At 41.6% G+C, this 22,210-nt stretch overlaps 1 long non-coding RNA gene across 1 annotated transcript in view; it reads left to right on the top strand.

Moving 5' to 3' along the window:
* Window positions 1-21,895, top strand: part of LOC140899729 (uncharacterized) — a 33,071-nt gene extending 11,176 nt beyond the window's left edge. Inside the window, exons 2-3 of the long non-coding RNA XR_012155433.2 lie at window positions 17,014-17,179; window positions 19,661-21,895. This is a non-coding gene — a long non-coding RNA (uncharacterized LOC140899729). The remainder of the gene's footprint in view (window positions 1-17,013; window positions 17,180-19,660) is intronic.
* The last annotated feature ends 315 nt before the right edge of the window (window positions 21,896-22,210 follow it).

Below are 22,210 nucleotides of genomic sequence, written 5' to 3' on the forward strand. Positions count from 1 at the left end.
GTAGAAAATCAGACCCAGGGATTTTATTTCGCGTTCCCCCGCTTGATACTGAGATAGCATTTATTGGCAATGCCTATGAAGGCTAACAATGTTAAAGCACAACAAAATGAGAAGGTGAGCCCCTTTAAGTTGATAAAATATCTCAGATGTGTTATGTAATGTTCAATATAGATTTTGATTCAACTTGACCTTTAATGGAATTATCTGTTCTAGCCAGCTGCCAAATATACCTGCTCAATAATGTGTCCAAATTCATTAACCATTTTGTTTTAATAATATTTCATTTTAAAATTAAATTTTATCCACACATTAGCTTCATATTACTTATGCAAATATTGGCTTCATGGCTATATTAGCTATAATTCATTATTTTTCCCTACTGGCTCAGTGAAGGAATTTGTAATTTTGGAGTACATCCAGCATTTTTAATTGAAGATAGGGAAGTCTACATTTAGTTAAAATCATTTGCACATACAAATTAAAAACAATTAGCATATGATTCTAATATACTTTGCACACTTTGGGCTAGTTTGCGACTTTATCTGTACCCCAAATGAGGGGTAATGCATGGATGTAGCATCCTAGAAGCAACAATGGCTCTCACAAGGGAAGGGAGGGAAGTATGGCTCTCACAAATGGCACTGAAGGGAATTAATCTGCTTATTGGCCCATTCTGCTCTGCTCATCTGTGATGGCTAGTAAGTTGTGGAAGAGCAGAGCCAGGATTCCATCCATTCCCCACGTCTTTGACCATGCACCACTTCCCTGCATAGGGAAAGATGGAAGTAATGGCTGTACCATGACTAATTTCCGCACATGCACTCAGATTTGGTGATAGAGATGCCACCCCATAGACCAAGGGAGCCTCAAAGTTTTGTTGCCAAGTGGCAAAACTAAGGATACTAATGCTGCTGGGGTGGAAAGTTTTTGGGCATCTTCAATCAACCGCATTTCTTTGCATCTCAGAATTAACTTAAGATATGTATCAGTAAAGGGATATTGCAAATACAGGGCATCTGTAATGGTCAAATAATGTGTGTTGACAAAGGACCCCTTCTCCTCCTCTACACTCACCTCCATGCAGAATCGGGCCTTAATTTCTCTGAAATATTAAGAAAATCATTTTGAGCATATTTCTTTCCTTGTGTTCTAAATAGGCTTGCATGAATTAAGAACGTATGCATGTTTACTTTATTATGTCCCTAGTCACATAAGGACTCTGGGTATCTTCCCCATCTCCGAGAGAACAAGACATTTTAATTAGCCAATTATATTAGTAAAAAGCAATCTAATTTCTAGGTCAAACAATAGTGTGGCACAGATATTAAAATCAAATTAGTAAGATGTACCAGTGTTTCCCTTTAGCATGCAAAAATGACCTCCTGTGCAGATAATCAGCCTGGTTTCTCTGAGGTTATCTGTGGCAATGAAAAACACAAGTGCAACAAAATAATGAGCATGGTAACAGGTATATGAATTACTCCCTCCCGCCTCTCTGCCTTCTAACCGTTCAGATTTATAGAAGAGTATTCATAATGTCTTTTTAATTATGTTTTAGCATGCTTTAGAAAAACCTATCAAATAACCCAAAATACTGACAAAGGAGAGGAATGCTGCTCTTGCGGTTATCAGACTGGGGCTCAGATCTCAACATTGCCATTGACTTCCTGTGTGACCTTAGGAACGTCACTTGATCTCTCTGCGCCTCACCTCCCCAGCTGTAAAACAGGGATAAATATTTCTCCTGCTCTCTCTCTCCATCTTGCCTATTTCAAGCATGAGAACTGTGGGGCAGGGAATGGTGCACTGGTATGTATTTGTGTAGGAGCTACTACAAGGAGCTCTGATCTTGACTGGGACCTCTGAACCATACTTGAGTATAAATAATAAATAAATAAATAATCCAGGCATTTACAACTTACTCTGTCGAGGCAGGTGATTCCTCCCTACATCATGGCTGGTATTAGCTATTGCAGCTGTCATGTGTTGGGAATACACAGGAACACTAAAGCTCGATCAGCAACACAGTGGGTGAACAAGAGGGCTGTACTGATGGACTGGCCCAGTTCAATCACTCCAGGGAGCCAGTGCCTGAGAACAAATCTCCCTACCAATGTCCTTAGGAGCCTTGCTATAATGTATCCTGACCCTGTGCGATGACAAGTGGCAATGCTGGTCAGTGCAGCATGTTGCTTTGTCCAGTGAATGTGCAAATCTTAAGCCACCCGTAAGTGGGGCCCAGAAAGCTGCCTGAGGAGAAGTGCAAGAATTGTGTAACTGTTCTTTTGATGACGATGGTTAGTGTTTGGTAAATCAAGTCCTCAGCTTTATTCCAGTGTCACCCTACCTTCACCATCTGCTTGCTATCAATAGGATTAGTGACTACAGCTGCCACTACGTTGAACCCCTCATCGCACACACCATTTCCATTACAAACCAATTACAGAACCTTCTCCTTCAGTATAACTCATGTTTCTATTTGCACCAGTACATTCAATTACTCCGAACTCATTGAGAAATAGTGATTACAGGTAAAATCCTTGTATTGCTCTTTCCCTCAGAATTGGCCTTTTTAAAGATACCCATTGTTAGAGGGCCAGATCATCAGCTGAGGTAAATTGTCATCACTCCACACCAGCTAAGGCTTTGCTCCTTGACTTTCACAGTCAGGACTTCAGGATTTGACCCACTGACTTTTAAGAGAGAGTTTTGCATAAGTAATAATGGAGTGAAAATTTCAGGATTTGGTCCACAGATTGTAAGATCTTTTGGGAAGTGACTGTGTTGTGTCTTCTTCTAACTTAGCATCTCTAAATAACTATACATAAGTATGTATGTAAATATGGTATGAACATTATTATTATTGAGTTTTTATCAACAGAAGAAAACATTGTTTTACCATTTCTCTCTAATGGAAGAGTTTGATCCTTCATTCTAAAATATAAAAACAAAATAAAGGGGGAGATGATCCTGAAGCCTTGAGTCGGTTTTTATCTGTCCAGGCGATACTCTCACTGAAGTCAATGGAAGTTTTGCCAACTTTTCTAAAGTGACAAGCAATTCTGCAAGTCCCATTTAAAACACCTCACAAAAGCTAGATCCGTAGAAAATGCTGAACACCCACTGTGTGAAAATCCAGTACTTTGAAGGTATCTGAAGTTAGGAATCCAAAAATAGAGGTATACACAATGACTAGTCACTTTTGAAAATTACTCTCCAAACTAAAACTAAAGGTTGGGTTTTGTTGTTGTTGTTGTTTGTTTTTTTAAAGTTCTCAACAAAACTAAAAACTTATTCCTTGCTGCTTTGTGCCAACAGTCTCTGTTCCACAGTGGTATTGCCTGACAACGGTGTGCAGCAAACTGAATCTATTTGAAACGCAATCTGGGTTTGTCTGAATAAGACATTTATCCTTCAAAGGCCAGGGCAACAGAGCACTAGGCCTCTGAAAACTAACAGATCAATTGTGCTTAACCCTTGAACTACGAATCATTATTACATCTTCCACGGGTTCTAAGGTGTAAAACCTCTTCTAAGCACAACAACAACAAAGTCTGCCATACAGTAGAACAGCCGAAGTGGAAGAAATATGTTAACAACTACTGTAATGGGCAATTGCCTGCAATCTCAAGATATACAGCCCCTATTTCTACAGTGCACCATATGCTGCATTAGCTTGATCCTCAAAGTAAGGTTTTTACTCAGATGTGAAGTAATTGTTTCCCTAACAACACATGACATCAGGGAAATGCCCAAGATTGATACTGACACATTTCTAATCTGTTCTAATGTATAAGGTGAATAATTTCCTTAAATGATGTGGTAGCTCTTAAAGGTGCAGTCCCTCCACAGTTCTGAAGCCAAATTTAATCTATATTACAAATTACTGTTCCAGAGCTAAAGGGATAAATTCTGCTTCCCTGCTTATTTGGAATAACGTATTCCAGCTGTATTTATTAAATTGCTGAACTGAAAGTCTGAAAGCACTTATAGTCAAGAAGAGCATTGATAGCAATGCAAAACGTCCCCATTGCCATTCTGATGTAACCATGCTTCACGTTTTCTGTTATTTTTCTGAAATGAATGAAGTTGTAGATATTCTTTTTCCTGAAGGAGCACAAGATCCTTTTATAAATTTCCAGTCCAGTACTCCCTGCTCTAACATCATGCAGTATGCCACTTAGCCAGCCGCCTTACTGTTCACATAATAAATGAAAACATTAGGGTTATGCACTGGATTAAACCAAATATTCCAGCAGAGACTGATTAAAGACCTCTCTTCTATGATCCCTTACTGCCAAAAACACATACAGAGAGAGATCCAAAGTATTTCTGAAGGTCACTGGTCTCCCAGCACATGATCTTTTGGTCATATGCATCTGCTCCTGCTAAATACCTATCATTAATATTTTTAATTGACTGTTTCCGAAGATGAATTAATATTGGTCTCAATTCTAAAACCATAAGATCTTTTTCAGACAATGGCAGTATTTTTTACACCCACTGGAGAACACAAACAAGAACATTTAAACGTACCGTAATCATTTCTTCAGTAATTTGCTAGGTACTATAGATAAATGATTCTAAATTTACAGTTCACTATATCCTCAAGAAATGGACGTCATTGCTGTATTTCACACGAGAGGCTGACTTTTCCCCTTCCTTTGAACCATTTTATTTGTAAAGCAGTCACTAAGAATTTTCCTCTGTTCTAAAAGGTGGCCCTGAGTTTGCTGCATTTTTATTCTGGTCAACTCAGTCCCTCCTTCAAGTCATAATGGTGGCACAGATATTAAAGACTAGTGCTTATGATCACCCATGCTTACAGTTACTCACATAACAGGACGTGCTGACAGAAGCATATTAAAGAGATAGTAATCACTTACTTCTTTATGCTGGGTTCTTTATGTTTGAACAATCTTTCCCTCACTTTATAGGGCACTTGCATTTTGGACATTATGATATGTGTAGGTTTTGAAACCCGATGGCTTTAAAAAATGTTCTATCGGAACCCTTTGCACATATTGAAGTATAAAGATTCTGGGCCAAATTCTCTAATGGTGTCAGTTCATTATTAACACCAGCTGGGAAGATTACCCTTTGTATGCCAGACATGTTAGCGCAGGCAAGAATGCACTGGTATTGAGTTTAACCACTGCTTGCATGCAGTCAATAACGGATTAATCAAGAGAAGCACCTTTAAGGAAGTCCCAGCCAGTCAGAAGAATGGCATGCTACTCACAATCTGAGGTCTAAAGGTTGCAGGAAGTAAAGTCCAAGAAAAGTGGGGTGTCCTCAGGTTTCTTCAGTGGAGCATAAACTAGGAGGTCAAGGGAAATAAAACGCTATGGGTTCAAGCTGCACAATCTGGATCTCAAATGCTCCAAAATTCAGCATTCAGCCCTCTGATTTGGTATTGAATCCATCTCAGTATTTAGCTACAAAGTGTTTTAACAAAGAATGCTAAATTACATGCAAGTCACATTAAGAACAATCAGTCCCATATGATAGGGAACCTAATAGTTCATAAATCAGATGCAAATTCATTTTTACGGGTGCACTATAATAAGCCAATTATTTCAGAGCTCTTCAATTATGCAGTTTCAAAAAGCAGAATTGCTTTAAACTTTTCTTTTCTTTTTTTTTTTTTAAAGAAGCAGCTTTCGGTTTTTTCCAGATCTTTCAGGGGGAAAAAAATACATCTGCACTGCAACCAGCACAAAAAATACAGGCCAAGTCACCAGCATGAGAAACACAAACATAAAAGAATAAGCCAGCTGGCAAACCACAAACATAGCAGAAGTGCAGACAATGGGCCATAAGTATCCCCATCAATTAGAGACACTCAGTAGCCCATCCTATTGCAAATTGCTATAGCTATTATGATCTGCTATCTTAACACTATGGAACCTTTGCAGCCTGATTGATATATTGGGTATGTGTAGAAATGGTGCTGTGGAAATAACTATACACAATCAAAGAGGCCTTCTGCAACTTTTGGCATTCAAGTCTGGAACAGAGCTCATTTTCCTTTACAAAAGGTAAATTTATGACTGCCAGTAGTCTCTCCCTCTCCTTTCTCAGCCAATGGTCTTGTATAAAGCAAAATAATAACCTTACTACATGACAAACAAACCCAGCCCATATCTATATTCTGTATCCTTGTGAGACAGGTTCGGCCAAGTGATCTACCCCCATAAGGAAGCCTTTAGCATCCTCTTGGCTTCACAGTAGCAGATTCATCTCAGTAAATTACATATAAATACCCTCTTCATTTTAAATTAGGCCTTGGGCTGCCTTCTCACGAAAGGCCCACCAACACTGAAACGTTCTTATCTGAAACCTCTTGCACTCTTGTGGTTCAGAGAAAGTGAACCTGGAGAATGTTCATTTTCAATTTGCAAAACCAAAACCTCCTCCTTTCCACGGTTGACACTCAGATTAGTCCCAAAGCGCCACACAACTTTTGTGTCCCTTCATTTTTATTACTGACAGTTATTGACATTGGTGGCAGAGGGAGAATCTGGAACCTGAGATTACAGAAAGAGTTATCTGAAGTGAAGGAATGAATCCCTCAACATTTTAAGGTCTGCAGAAGTAATTTTTGCACATGTTCTTCATTGTGGTGCTTTGTCATATATAATGCTCCTCTTTTAGGCCTTGGCAAGTGCAGAGTTATGGCCTGCCTCCCCACCTCTGTCATCCATAGATCTCAAAGCGCTTTCCAAAGGAAGTCAGTATCTTCCACTGAAAGTCCACGGAGTTCAGCACCTAACACCCACAAGCCCATTTGCTACATGCAAACTTTACTCTCAGTGCGCTAGACAAGATAACAAAATCAGTCTCAACAGGAAGGAGATCTGAACCGAGTTTGCAGTGTTACCCTCAGTTTGTTCCACTGATCATTCTTATTATCCGTATTACCTGGGAGCCCTAGGACCCCATTGTACTAGGCTCCGCACAAACACAGAACAAAAAAAGAAGCTCCTTACCCCATAGAGCTTACAATCTAAGCGAATCCAGCCTGATCTTTGGTGTAGCCTTTAACGCTGAACTGAGTACACCTATCCACAGTAACTTGAGAAAGGCCTAGCTCTTCATTACAAATACCCCAATTTTCCAGCTGCAACATGCAACAGATTTGGACCAAATTAAGTGTGCAAACAAAACAGGAGTGAGGTCAAAAATATGAAAGCTGCTCTGTGTTACAACCTGGCTCAGGACCCCCTGTATGGTCCTCAGGAAACCCCTTTGCTGGGACCCACATGCTTCCAGGCCCCCTGGGTCTGGAACAGAGTCTCATCGCTGTTTCTAGCTCTGGGTCTATAGGGCACACTCCCAGACTCAGACATTTTGTCTCAGTCCAGCCACCCTAGAGCCCCAAATCCAGAGACCCTCCTTAGTTACTTACACGTCTCCTCAGAGTTCCACCTGGGCTGTGGGCTTCTAGTATAACCCTGTCAGGGACAACATGGCAAGAAGCCAAGGAGCACATTTCTCAGCAAAGGAATTTTTTAACACGGTGACTTCACTCTTGAAACCCGCGAGAGTTACAGATGTTTGGAAACAAAGTCCTGAGATATACCCTCCCCTGGTCGGAGCTCACCTTGTCAAGCGTGTCTGAGGTTCATCAGTTGTTCAGGCTTGGCAGAGTCCATCCTGTCCTCTGTGTCCTGTAAGTCCTCCTTACGCATGGCAATGGTCAGCCAAGCCCTCTCTCTAACTCCGCACAGAGCAGAACCTTGGTCTGAAATACAGCTGCCATCTCTGAGACACAGAATCGTAGAACTGAGAGGTCACCTAGTCCAGTCCCCTGCACTCAAGATGGTCTACATAATATGTAGGCCTATCCCTGACAGGTGTTTGTCCAACCTGCTCTTAAAAATATCCAGTGAGGGAGATCCCACAACCTCCCTAGGCAATTTATTCCAGTGCTTAACCACCCTGACAGTTAGGAAGTTTTTCCTAATGTCAAACCTAACCAACCCCTGCTGCAATTTAAGCCCCTTGCTTCTTGTCCTACTCTCAGAGGTTAAGGAGAACAATTTCTCTCCCTCCTCCTTGTAACAACCTTTGCTGTAGCATGCTACAGATCCCCCAGTCATACTTGCCCCTTCCCCTGCCCCAAGGACCCTGTGTAGAAAAAAAGTGGAGTGGGCTGGTAGTTGAATGTGGCCTTAGATTGCTCTGTGATGGCACTGGGCGTTAGGTTTTTGCTGAAGGACTTTCTCAGGCAAGGCAGCTGACTGGAATGCAGTACAATAGGCTGCCTTCGGGCACGTCCAGACTTGTGCACTGACAGTGCCTAAAACAGGTCAAGAGAGAGTTCATAATTTGACACACAGCCATATCCCACGGTGTCGCTCCACCATACATTATCAGGAACGCCAAGGGAGCAAGGCAAAATTATAACAGGGCTGCTTTAAACTGCTTAGATTTTGCAAGAGGGCAAGACAACCTGATGCCCAGGTTAGGAATTATTTAGTATGACAGATGGGCCTGAACCAAGTTGCCTCTGAACTTTGGAAAACCAAAACCCAAATCTAACTCTACAGGCTGGGAATGATCTTTGTTTTTATAAATCTCAGCACCACCCACTTCTGAAGGGTCTGAAGTTTGGGATGGAACTTGTGGCTTGAGGCCATCTCTGTTTAGCACAGAAAGCTGACATAGGGAGCTTTAGAGAAGGACATCTGATGAGAGCTTTCTTACGAGCACATTCGTTGAACCTGCTCCCATTTGACCTTCTGAGACAGAGTAATTTTAATAGATTCTGGGCTCATAACACTGTAAACTATATTGTGAATACACACATCTGTCTTGGGTAAGAAGCTTAAAAATTTTCCCCCTGTAGCCAACGGGCAGTGCTAGCCATAGCTTTATTTGCAAAAGGTTAAATATTCCTTTAATTGGATTGCTGGCATTTAAGTGAACAGCAGAATATCTTTCAGTAGTGTCCCTTTTATTTGTGACTGGAAAAATGCCTAGAGAAATGCCAAGGGAAGATTTCATTTTAATAAAAAAGAAAAGCTTAAGATCCCTTTGGAGTCTTATGTTACATCTTAAAACTACCATGAACTAATGAATTTAATCTAAAAGGTCCCCAACCACAGGCTGGAGAGAAATTGCAACACTGGCATCGCTTAAGCAAGTTGACTTTCTCTGTGTGCTCTGTGTTAATTGCCATATCTTTGTCCTTGCATTTCTAGAATAAATACAAACAAATACATAAGAAGATTTCAGTCTTTTGAAAAATTATCTAAATGAGAACTACAACTGCCCTACAGCAGCCTACAAACACTTCACAGCAGCATTCATGTCAGAGGCTTGCGCATAAATAGAGCAAAAAGAAAATCTCCACCCTTCCTCCCATGAGTCACTGCTGGGAGAGGGAGGGGGAGAATTACACTCCAGAAATCAGACTGCCTGGAAGAAAAGTTTCCCCCGTTAGCTCATATCAGGGTCAAGTTAAGGACCCAGTTCAGTTATCACAGGTATAACAAAGGAAGCATTGTATGGGAGTGGTTAATTTAAATGTTACATCCCTTGGGAGCAGAGTGGGGATGCATAAAGAGGAATAACAGGGTCTATAAATCGCCATAAGTGACCTTATTCAGGTTAAATTATTAGGACCTGTTGTCAGATGGATAAAATAAAAGGCAGCTGCTGGAAAGTGGATTGGGTTTAGCTTTCCATTAAAAAAAAAGAAAAAAATTTGTTTCAAGTGCAGGGTTGGTAATTGTGCAAGTTATAAAGTTTAATGTCAGGTTTGTGGAGAAGCAGTAATTGACCACAGTGTAATTGACTGATCTACTTTAAATGGATTTATTGGGATGTATAGAATGAGATAATCAGAAGAAATGCAGGGATCCAGAGAGCAAACGGAGAGGCAGGCTCAGTACTGAAGGTCTTTACAGGTGCCTTAAGGAGTATCCTATCCTAACAGCTTGTAGGATGGCTGAGCTGTGCTACAGAGAAGCCACAGTATGCTCCAGCTCAGAAGGCAGCTCAATGGAATGTAGGACCGAAGGATTTGTGCAGCATCAGATCCTCTTATCCTGCCCCAGTGTTCCCTCAACTCTGCCCCCCATAAAGCAGAAGGAGCCCCCACACCAAGGGGGTGCATACAGGGGGTGCACACACACCCTCAAATCAAACTCTTCCCCTTCACACAGCAGAACAGTAGCGGTACAAGGGAGTGGATTTGCCTCATTAGTATAACTACAGTATCTGAAACCAGTCGCTGAACAAGAACAATTTTACACACTGGCTCAATGGCAATTACAGAGACACCAACTCTATCTTCCCTTCAAGCACTCAGGGTCAGAGAGGGGGAAAAACACAACCTCAGACATTACCAGTATTGTCAACTTTTGCATGTCACGTTTGGTGCTTTTCTTAAAACCTCATGGCTGTGGAGAAAACCTTGACCCCGATGCTCAGAAAGACACAAAGGAAAATCAAAAAGCACCCAAAATGTAAGATTTTTTTTAAAAGAAATCTTATGATTTTTAAACCAATCTCATGATTTTTGGACACTTGCAGCTGGCAATAATGAACTGCTTAACTTGGTCATCCTGTGCCACAAGGCAGGTTTCTCCTTCTCTCCTCCCCAAAGCAGGCCACAGGCTTGGGACATAAGGTCCCATTAGATAGCTCCAACTGCAGCTACAAGTCAGGCCCCTTGCGGAGATATCAGAAAGGCCCTGACCACAGGAAAGGAAACCTGGGAATCATCATTTGGAGCCAACAACCTCCATTTTTCTGTACTACGGCACTGGCTCTGTCCCTTGAGCTGTGATGGTTTGACTGGTAGCTGTAGGGACTAGTCACCTGGGTATTTTTATATTTATAATGAAGTTGCAAGCTGCTGCTTTTCACCATCATCCTGAGTCCTGTTTTATTGAACATCGGGCCTCAGCATCTGCAGAAACAACATTAGAAATAAATGGGAAAAGTGCCCAGAAGCCATTGAAAAGTATTACAGGTTTTAGCAAGAAAATGCTCATGTTATAAAGAATTTCACTGTCTGTTTTGTTCAGCCTAGAGTAAAACATGCCCCTTGTCATGAATATGTTGTGATACATGCTGATGAATCCTGATTATCTACAGGCAACACCCCCAAGCCTTCAGATAATGAGAGCAGCCAGCCCAGCAGTGGCCTGCGACCTGCTGCCTGGGCAGCAGCAGGGTGGTGGTCGGTTCCAGAGCTGAAGGAAAGGAGTCCGGGGTTAGGAGCCTGTGAAAGGGAGACCAAGATTCAGGGAGGGGAGCAGTCTATCTAAACAGTCTTATTTATATCCACGAATCTTTGCGAAAGCCTTGAGGTTAAAGCACTTCCGCTCAAACGCTCCCTTCTCTGTCCCCCAACCCCCAATCTCCTCCATGCCAGATATCGGCAGAAACACACAGCAGGCTTTCCTGAGACCATTCCTTGTATGGAACATCCTTTGTCTTTAACTGAGGACACAACCAGGCTTTGGATAAGTGAGTTCTGGAGCATTGAAGGCAGCCCTGTATTTGAAATAAAGTGTTCATTACTTTGGTTACCCTGCCATTCGTGGTGGCCAAAATTTTGCTCTAAGAAACATGTGTGCACATGTAGACAGAGCTAACTAGAGTGAGGTCAGTAATTGTTTCGCTGAGATAGACTGATGAAAAGCACTGTAGAATCGGCTTCCTTCTCCCCCACCCCCCCACATGGGTTGCAGGAGGTTTGAAAGAGGCTGAGGGAGTGGAAAGCAAACCACGTGTTATTTTTGGGAGAGTGACACTGCCTGACCAGCTCCACGGCGTCAATTATACAATGCAATGGATATTAGATACATTATATACATATCTGTATCATACATATCATGTAAAATGCCTTACATAGTATAATTGTTTATATTTGACATTTAGTCTGATTATAAGAGACTAATTTTAAAATGTGTTTGCCTTGGGTTTTGTGTATCGATATTCTACAGTGGAAATTAAAATAGTTAAGTTACAAACCCACCTCAAGAACAATAGTGGCTTATATTGGGAATGCCAGCAGACCAGTAACCACAAAAGCACTATAAAAGCACAACTCAAATACAAAATAAAAGAGGTGGCCTTTTTTAAAAAAGGTAGAGACAGTCATACACTTTTGCCTGAGGGACTGAGGTAATTAAAGCACCTCTGGTCATTTTTAAATGTTCATTTTTATTTAGAATGAAAGTTTGAGTAAAAGCAGGGTGACAATAGTGACCCATACTGGCAAGTGCATTGTCATACATAGTATTGGACAGTGAATAGGAGTTGGTTTGCAGACTGGACAGCTGCCTGTTAAATGCTGCAAACCCATTAAGATGGGGACCCTAGGTCACATCTTTTTCAAATCCTTCCCATTCTTCTGTAGCTTTAAATTGCAAGACAGTTCAAAGTAACAAGAGGGTTTTTTTCACCCCCATCACTTTCAACTTTTCACTTCTCTGTTATAGATGACTTTTGCCATGGGCCTTGTAAAAACATCCTTCAAAGGAAATGTGTTTGAACTCCTGATTTTAAATTCCATGCTGTATTGCATAAGATCAATGTCTATCTATTTTCTATGGAGAACAAACACAAAGGTTTGTCTGCATGGAGGGTGGGGAAGGGACACTTCCTTAATTTAATGTAATTTATGTCTCTCTTGCTGCCATAAAGGAAATGGATCTCTCCCTATGCACCTAAGTAAAGCCGCATTGACTATTAATAGCCAATTAAAGGAAAACACAACTCTAAATTTCTTCTTCATGTGATTACAATGATCTAAAAGGGGAAGTCATTTTAGTACCATCTGAAATAACCAATTGTTTTCTGGAGACAAACCCGCCAGTACTAAATCAATCAACTGACTGAATCACAAACTTAATTGCATATTAATGCACCAAAAAATGATGTAATGACTATCTTGTTTATTTTGTTCCTCTCTTCTAAGCTTCTATTTGTTGTCATTAAAAGAACCTGGTTGTACTATCTATGTATTGCTCACATAGGGTGCTGTACCTTTTCTTTAGGTGATGTCTGCTTTCCAGAGAAGGACATGGATGAGAGTGAACTGGCTGATAGTCAATCTCACAAATGCCAGCACTTTGGGGAAGGATTTCTAGGCTGTGACAGAAGTAGTCTCTGATACTAAAAGGATTTGCCACACTTGACAATTTGAGGGATGTTTGTGGAATTCCTCGGGGGGAAAAAATGAATAGCCCAAAGCATACGTCCAGGATTTTAACTTCCTAGCCTCTTGCTGGATAGATCACTTTAGGGACCATATAAGCTTTTGGGGACAGGAACCAAAAAGCGTCTGTGTTTTTGTTCTGTGTTTGTACAGAGCCTAACACCTTAGGGTCCTGGCCCATGACTAGAATCCCCAGACGCATCCACAAGACAAACAATAAATAATAGACTCTTATTGATACCTATTTTTCTGTAAAAGAACAAAAAAATCCTTTACATTAAAAATCAATGTTAACATGTATATTAACACACATCCCCAAAAACTTACAAACACACATGCCTCCTCCCCCCACATCACACACACACACAGAGACTTAAAGTTTAAAATTAGGGAGCACGGGCTCTGCTATGCAAAAAATATGCAGGGATATTCCCAAAGAAAGAGTCATCTTTCTTTGATGTGTTCAATACTTCACATTGTATATGCCTCACCTTCAAGAACATGATGTACTGTGCCATACATCATCGTCTAATTTATTGACTCATAACGACATGGCACACACTGTAGATCTCTGCCCACTGTAGATCTACCTGTAGATCTCTCCCGTGCCAATCTTTAATCTTACAGTTTCCAAGCCAGTGGCTCTGCCTGTGTGCCCGTGGTGGCATGGTTTGCACAGTGAATTAGATTCACGCAACTCACCTAAACATCCCAACACTGATTTTCCTAATGACCGCGTTCATCCTCAGTATTGGGCTAATCAAGAATGAGAATCAAGTGCGCTCACTGACAGCAAGACCCTTGTGAAGCTGCCAATTAGTAGTAGAGATGGTTCAAAGCAGGAACACTCCACCCGGATCCCCCCAGACGGTTGAATGCAAATGAATGCCCCTCCTGGCTTTGATTTTGCCAAACAAAAAAATCTGTCTGGAGAAATTTTCCCAAGCCAAAAGTACTCTTGGTTTAGTCCAGTGCTATACCTCCCTATGGGGCAGGAAATATTTTAGTCGCCATTTTACAGGTGGGGAAGCTCAGACACAGGAAGATGATGTGACTTGCCCACATTAACTTTATGTGCACAAACACTTCTCCATGGGGATGGAGGGGGAGGGAGGCAATCTGCTTCCTGATTTTGCCCCACGTCCTTTCACATACCGGCCGGCTGGAACACTTGCAACAACCCAACTCATCAGCTTGGTGTGTTTTGGCTGCTTCCAATACTAGACCTTCTGGGCAAAGAGGCCCTGAGCCACAACCCTTATATTAAAGAGGGAGGAGGAGGAGGAAAGGGGAAAATAACTCAGAGATCATTTGTTCTAGATGCACTAGCATAATTAGATCAACTGGTGGGACTGATGCCTGCGGCTTCTGCATAGCTCAGCCATGTTAAACCATCTCAAGCAACACTTCTTATACTCACAAACCGGAATAGAGAGCAATGCGATATTGGGGGGGGGAGGGGTCGCACTTGCTACAGCAGGTTTAAAATTACGCCCCAGCTACCCCATGTCTCAAAGAGACTGATGCTTACAACGGTATGTTTATTCCTTGGCCAGGATTGAGCTCTGCATCTAAGGGAAAGTGCTATTATGCTCAGGTTAAATTGCAATATGTAAAGATAGTGTATTACACCGGTATACTGGCTTCTAGACCATGTTGCATATTTAGCAAAGGGAAGCTGGGAGAATCAGAAGCCACTGCATACATTATGAGCTGCAGTGCTTATGAATGGAGGAAGTAGCCTTTCAGGATAACCACATGGCCCTGTAATGCATTGCTGGCCAAACTCCCACTGGAGTCCATCAGCACCAGCAGTCGCTAGAAGCAGTCACTGTAAGGATGTGCTCTGGCAGGGGCTAAGCTTCCTGTCTCCAAGAAGCTCATGACCCAAAATCACAAGCTGGTATAGAAGTGAATTGCTGAAGGCCGCCAGACCTTCCCCTCCCTCAGGGCCAGATCCTGTGCTGGGATTCACATAAGGCATAAGCCAGGAGAGTCCAAAGGTAGTTTAACATTGTGTGTGTGCCATGCAGATTTTGGGCGGCTTGGAGGCTAGCGTGACCTTCCCCCTACTTCCCAGCATAAATTAGAGCAGCCCCAGCAGGTACTTTACCTTACAGCAGCTTTCCCATAGGGCTAGTTGTGGTCCTGCCACCAGAATAGCAAGAGTGCAGAAAAGCCCTTCCCACACCCAGCCATTCCTTCCACATGTTCCTTACCTCAGAGGTGGTGAAGGGATGTCTGCGTCACCCCTGCTCTGGAGAAATTCTTCAGGTCTGTTTCACACCAACTTTGTCCCTGCTATGACACCGTAAGAAGTCCACAGCAGGGTTCTCATTATTCACTGCCAATGTATCATTGCACTTTACATGTATACCATTTGGCATTGAGTTTTTTACCAGAGCATCCCAGCGTGATTTTTTTAAACATTAAATTACATCTCACAACATCACAGTGAGGATTACACCTATTTTATCAATGGGTATTCAGAGGCACAATGGGTATGAATGGGTATTCAGAGGCACAAAAGGTGGACAGGGACTTGTCCGAGGCTATGTATGGAGTTAATGGCACGGCCACGGGAAAAACCCAGGAGTCCTTAAAGTCCCCTGCTCTAACTACTGGATGATTTTTCTTTTGTTTCACACATAGACTTGTCACTAAGTTTAATCACACCAAGAGATCAAAAAACTATTTAAAAATCACATATATGCCTGTTTCCTCAGTGTACATGTTATTGAGTGAACAAGAATTCTCTTGTACAGCTCCACTTAAATGGAAGCACACTGCCGAAATATCAATACTTGCTATGATTAATATTGCTATTTATATCAGCAATGAATTGGGTTTGCACAAAAATAATTAGCACAGCATGCCTAGGTATTATTTGCTCCTAACTATATCAGAGTTCATTTCAATGACAGCACTATGTCACACCACATAAACAACAACCAATAATGAATAGCCAGAAATTTGTTACCTTAAAATATTTCCCTGTGTAATAGCCTGCGTTATGGTGGGATAACATTATAAACTGAGGTGGATAACTGTTTTGGTGAATTCATGGGTGGAGTTACTAACGTACACATCAACGAAAAGAATCCTGCTCTTGGGGCACTGAGTTTTTTTAAAAAACCTCATTCAAATTCTGAAGACGTAGGTTAGTTGGCTGGGTTTTCAGTATGAAGAATAGAGCTGGGTGAACAATAGATTTTTCTGTTTGCTGGCATTTCCAAACATATATACATACATAGATAAATGGTTTGGGTCAAATCAAATTAAGAGAGACAACTAAAACCTCTTTTTCCTCCCCCTCAGGGCACTTTGTCAATGGCACCTAAGTCTTGAAATATTGTTTTCTGACTGAAACTATTCAGCAAATTCATGTCAAATGTGCAAGTAGTTTTGGATTGGCTAACACTGCATTTTTTAATGCAGAATTTATTTGCACAAGTCTCCCATCGAGTGTGAGCTAGGGGTTAGAACACTGGGCTGTCTGTCAGGACTCCTGGCTTCTCTTTCCAGTTCTACCACTGACTTGTGCACGATCTTATTTACTTCTTTGTTATTCATTCAAGTTTGTTCTATTAGTACACATTGAGAGCCCAGGCCAATCCCTGGCTACCCTAGATAGATTCTTGTGGCACACCCAAACTCAGGCAATCCCCCCCACACACACACTACACTGGCAGCAACATAAACATAACAAAAATGCAGTAAATCCAGCCAACAAAATCATCCTGAATTCCCCTCCTAGAGCTCCCCAGCCTTGCTATTCTCCTAACTCCTTTGAGCAAATCATTTAACCACTCTGTTCTCCGTCTGTAAAGCAGGGGGTACTGCCAGGACTTACGTGCTCACAGGAGTATCATGAGACTTCATGTACTAAGGATTTGGAAGCGCACTGAGATACTTGGATGACATGAGTGTTATGGGCTCCCTTCTGCAAGCTGCTCAGCGTTCTCTGCCGGGTCCAGCAAAGCACTAAGCCGACTGGTATGTGTAAAACAGCAAACCTACCTAGAACGGTTTTACAATAAGAGGTACAGTTAGACACAAGTGTCTAATACTTGTTCTGACTCGAGGGCATAAGGGGAAGCTTTTACTTTGCTCTCAACCATAGCCTTTTCTAGGCTGGCCCCTGATGGCACCTGTAACACTTGAGCTGATGAAAACAGCCTTACGACAAACTCGGAGCAGAGCAACACAGCCTCAGAAATATTTGAAAGATAAGAATTCACAGATTGTGTCACAAAAGCAAATACAAACTTCCTTATGCTGATCACTAATTATTAAAGACAAAGTTGGAAGTTAATTAATACCTCTTGCCAATATCTGTCAAATGTACATATATCTAACAAATGCTACAAACCCCCCACAGTATGCCCATAAATCAATCCAGGCAGGATTAACATACTTTGCATCTTTATGGTGTGCTACTGCCCCCCTGTGTAATAAACATTTCTAACAGCGATCCTAGAATCGAAAAAGGCGAGGCTGGTTTTCTTTAATGCAGAGCCGTTTGGGTATTGTAGCACTGTATGTCCCCACACCTCTGCACCGAAGAGCAAAATGAAAAATCAGATGACTTAATATTTCAGTGGAGGAGGACTTATTTTTTCACCTACCCAGAACAGTATTGCCCCTTCCTATTTCCTCCATAACCACAACAGGTTCACCTCTAGCTCTCAGGTAGACATGTACGCTATTTTGTGGTGTAGCCCAGAAAGCAACAAATTAGAGGACTCTTGGGGACAGTTTTTTCAGAATAGTTCAACTCTTATGTAGGGCCACAATGACCAGGGTCTGAGAGTGCTCACTCTGTTGAATGCTGAAACTTAACCAAAATATAAAAAAAATCAGTCAACAAATGTCACTTTAGGTGACTAAATGGGGACTGATCTCTTCAGAAACTCTGGTCCCCCACTGTGCGTTCTCAGCACCTGGAAGTCTAGTCCTGCATGAGTACAGGCTCACGAGAAGAAACGGTCCATAAAGCTTTATTAGCCTGTTTCCAAGGGTGATGAGCACATCCCATTGCCCACTGATATAGTTTGGTGCTCATTTGCCCCAACTCCACCAAGTTCCAGCTTATGCCAGCATTCACGGTGTAGCCCCATTTATTAATCGGGGATTCAACAGGGGACCTTCAGAGCTAAAAGCATGAGCTGTTTCAGCTGGAGCTAAAAAGCCGAGGTTTTCCAAATGGGGGTGTAATTTTCATATTCTCGGGGACCTGTAACAGACACTCACCACACACTGATGCAGCTTGGGGCAGCTGGAAATGCTGTAAGAGCAACATCTAGAGGAAATAGAGTTCAAATCCTATCAACAGTTCAGTTTTTTTATTTTCCTCCCAAAAGATGCCACCACCAGACAGGTCCCGTCAAATGTGAACAAACTTCTCCATCTGACCACTGACTAATCAGCACATCACAGAATAAACCCTATTCAATTCACGACAGAAGCAGTCTGGTCTATAGATAACTAGTCTTTTTATTGTTGCATATTGACACATCTTGTGCATCTTCACAACTAGTATCCAGTTTCTCTGAGTGACAGCTACATTAAGCTGATAAACAGGTAAATGGGGACTATTGTACTTCAAATAAGGCTCAAATTAGGCTTGTTTGTTTGTTTCTTTGACCTTAGGTCAATGCACTTTCATTGCAATTAGTTCCCTGATAAGATTGCTCCTGCCAAGCAGCACAGCATGAAAATTACTCTATTAGTAGATCAAATTTCAGCTGAATTTTTTCGGGCGTACTGAATTCTGCCCTCTTGTTGAGTGATTGGCAAGCAGAACTCCTAGTATATCAGGCATGGCATTGACCAATGTGGTGAAATTAAGGCTATCAGATTTGGAGCAAAAAGGACACTTTGTTGTGTAATGTTGAGAGGCTTATCTAGCATGGGGTGGGGGCCATTTAGGAAGAAACTGGGCAATGCCATTAAGCGTAATGAGATTCGGAATTAAAACAGAGGGCAAATTCCAGTTAAGAAAAGGGAAAAGTTAGGCTGATCCTTAGCAATCTTCCTGACAATGAGATCTTTTATTTTATGGAAGAATCTCCCAAAGGAGATTCTGTCACTATTCCTCCCCTTATGCTACTTGTCTATTTATAGTGTAAGCTGGTTAAGGGAGGGACTCTCTCTTATTATGTGTTTGTACCATGCCTAGCACAATGGGCCCCTAATCTTGAGTGGCCACAACTGTGCAAATTAAACACCACCACCACTAAACGGAAGCAGAGATGCTCTATTGCCTGGCTCATTTAAAGCTATGCCAGTGAAGTACTTGAACAAAGATTGTTTTACAAAGTCTCAAAATTTGCATTTGGATTGGCTAATATTTTCAGTAACAACATTTGGGAGCCGAGGTCTACATAGCACCTCCACATTCGGGAGGTTTCTGTGTCTAGTATCGCATTTACTTGGAATTATTTAATGAAAATGCTTAACTTTTTTCCAATACAGAAGCCCAAATCCTGGTACCACTGAAGTCAATGGCGAAAACAGTGCCTGTGGTCCTCAACCTTTTCCATACCGTGACTCCACGTTACAACAGAAAAATGGATTGGGACCCCCTTTCCCACCGAACCATAAAGATTGGAGGGTAGTTGCAACCTCTGGGCCTGTTCATACCCCCGAGCTATGGACTAGGGGCTGGCAGCTTTCCAAGGAGTTCAGAGATCAGCCTAGCTGAGGCGAGAAGCTAGCAATAACCCTTTGCCCAGCAGCTCTCAATACAACTCTGCAGACAGCCCCAACGTGAATTATACTGGTATGTGCACAGCGTCACCGATTGCAACTGTAGTCGCAGTTGGTTGTTTTACTAATGGCCCTCCTAACCAATAGGAATATAGCAACTGTGTAGTAATCCAATTTAGCTTACATCCTCTGAACAAATTAACCCTTGGGTTGCTGTATTAAACTCACCAGGCAAAGCATGTATCTAACAAGTGCCAAAAGATACGAGGGCAGTCCAATACCTGCCAAACAGAAAGAGCTATGTAACTTCATCCATCAGATTGTAAAGCTCATCATTTCCATCCTCCAGAAAGGTTTATGACAGGATGTACAATTGATGTACGGTTACCCACAGAAATTTATTATTAAAACAGAGGTTTAAAAATATGCATGCAAAGGTTAAAAATCGGTTTTGTTCATGTAGAATATCTTTTTTTTTTTAAGTATGAAACAGTCATTTGCCAGGTTTTCAAAGCCATCTGTTTTCAAAGCCTACCTTCCTTGTTGTTTACCACAGGCTGTCTATCTGTTTTAACAACCTCCAGTGGGATTTCACACACCTCATTATGCAAAAGTACTACTTATGCATTCACTCCAGCACTTGTCTAACTAATCTGCACTCATAACACCTTCCACCGAAGATGCAGCATCCCTCTTCAGAGGCTGCAGATCAAAAACAATAGTAGATGGTGTCATAGCAAGAGAAAACATAGCCTCCTGTGTATTACTGTTGTGATACAGGCCTGATCGGAGACTGCTTGGAGCTTATAAAAGAAAACAGCAAACACAACCATTCTGTCACAAGAGATTTTGCATTATGTATAAGATTAAAAGCTAGTGTTGTATTTTTTAAGCTTAGACAGACTATTCTTCATGGTCAAAAGGTTTTTAACCTTTGGTCTTTTAGGGCTTAATTCTGGCAAGGCGCTGAGCACTCCCAGCTTGCGCTGATTAAAGGCACTCAGTATGTCATTTTAACAACATATCACTCACAAGCTTTCCATCTGTACCAAGCGGCTCTGACCTCTGATAGAGCATTACACTGCTGTTTACAGCCTCCTTTCGCCTCCCACTGCTCCCTCCCTCCAGATATGTTCACATAATTGGCAGATCATTGACAACAACAGACCTTCAGGACTGCTATGGTCTGTCATGTCAAGGCCTGCTTGGGAACCCTTTAAACACACATCCTTGACATAAACCATCATGTTAAGAGCTTGCTGGGAGGCTTTATTTCATGGATTATTAACATGATAGACTATAATATCTGGAGCCATTATGGTCTATCACACCAGGTTAGCTGCTGCGCATCCTCACTAGCTATGTAGAAATTTTTTAAAATTACCCCCATTGACATATTTGATCAGGTGTATTTAGAGGTTTCCAGGTTAAACGTCTCAGAATTCTTTTTAATTATTCCCCCCCGGCCAAATTCCCCCACCCCCACCCCCCAAAAAACAATCCACATTGTCTGGAAAATACTGAAGACCTCTTGGCATTTCTGTTTATTGTAACTCTAAAACTAAAAACAAAAATGGTTGCTGCCCAACTGATTTTACACTAAATTTAGTTTAGAAAGAAAAAAAACCTTTCTCCTGGACTAAACACTTGCAATTCAAGTTAGCCATTATAGCTCAGTATCAGGAAAGACCGAATTTTTAACTGCTGGGGTGGTGGTGGTGGGGGGATACCTTGTCTGTAGATAGCACTTTTCATCCACAGAGCTCCTTTGTAAAGTACTTTGAGATAAGCATCATCCCCCTTCTACACATTGGGAACTGAGACAAGAAGTAACTTTCAAGTTCATCTGGCAGATCCGAGACTAGAACCCTTGTCTGCCGAGTACCACTCCATCTCGCTACCCTCTGGGCCACACTGCCTCTCACTAATGGTTAACAAATGATTTCTTTTTTTCCTGATTTAGAAGGGGATTAACAAATTAAAGGTTGAATTAGGATTCGAGCTGGGTGACAATTTTTTTTTCCAGTGACAATTGCAGATTCAGCAACATTGAAATGTTTTGTAAATTCGTGTTGGTTTTGCTGAATTACTTGAGTAAAAATTAAATTTAAAAAAAGGCCCAATGTGTAAAATATTCTACCATTGTACCTTTTGGTGTGTTCCTTTTATACATTTTTTACCCTTCTTCCTCCACCCACTCCCATTCACCACCTTATTTTCCTGTCTTTTTTTTTTTTTTAAGACCCCTCCCCAGTTCCTGTGTCTGATGGCTAACAAGCATGACAATGCATGTAATGTAACAAGGGAGTTTCACAG

This window comes from Lepidochelys kempii, chromosome 17, assembly GCF_965140285.1.
Source record: "Lepidochelys kempii isolate rLepKem1 chromosome 17, rLepKem1.hap1, whole genome shotgun sequence".
Classification (NCBI taxonomy): Eukaryota; Metazoa; Chordata; order Testudines; family Cheloniidae; genus Lepidochelys; species Lepidochelys kempii.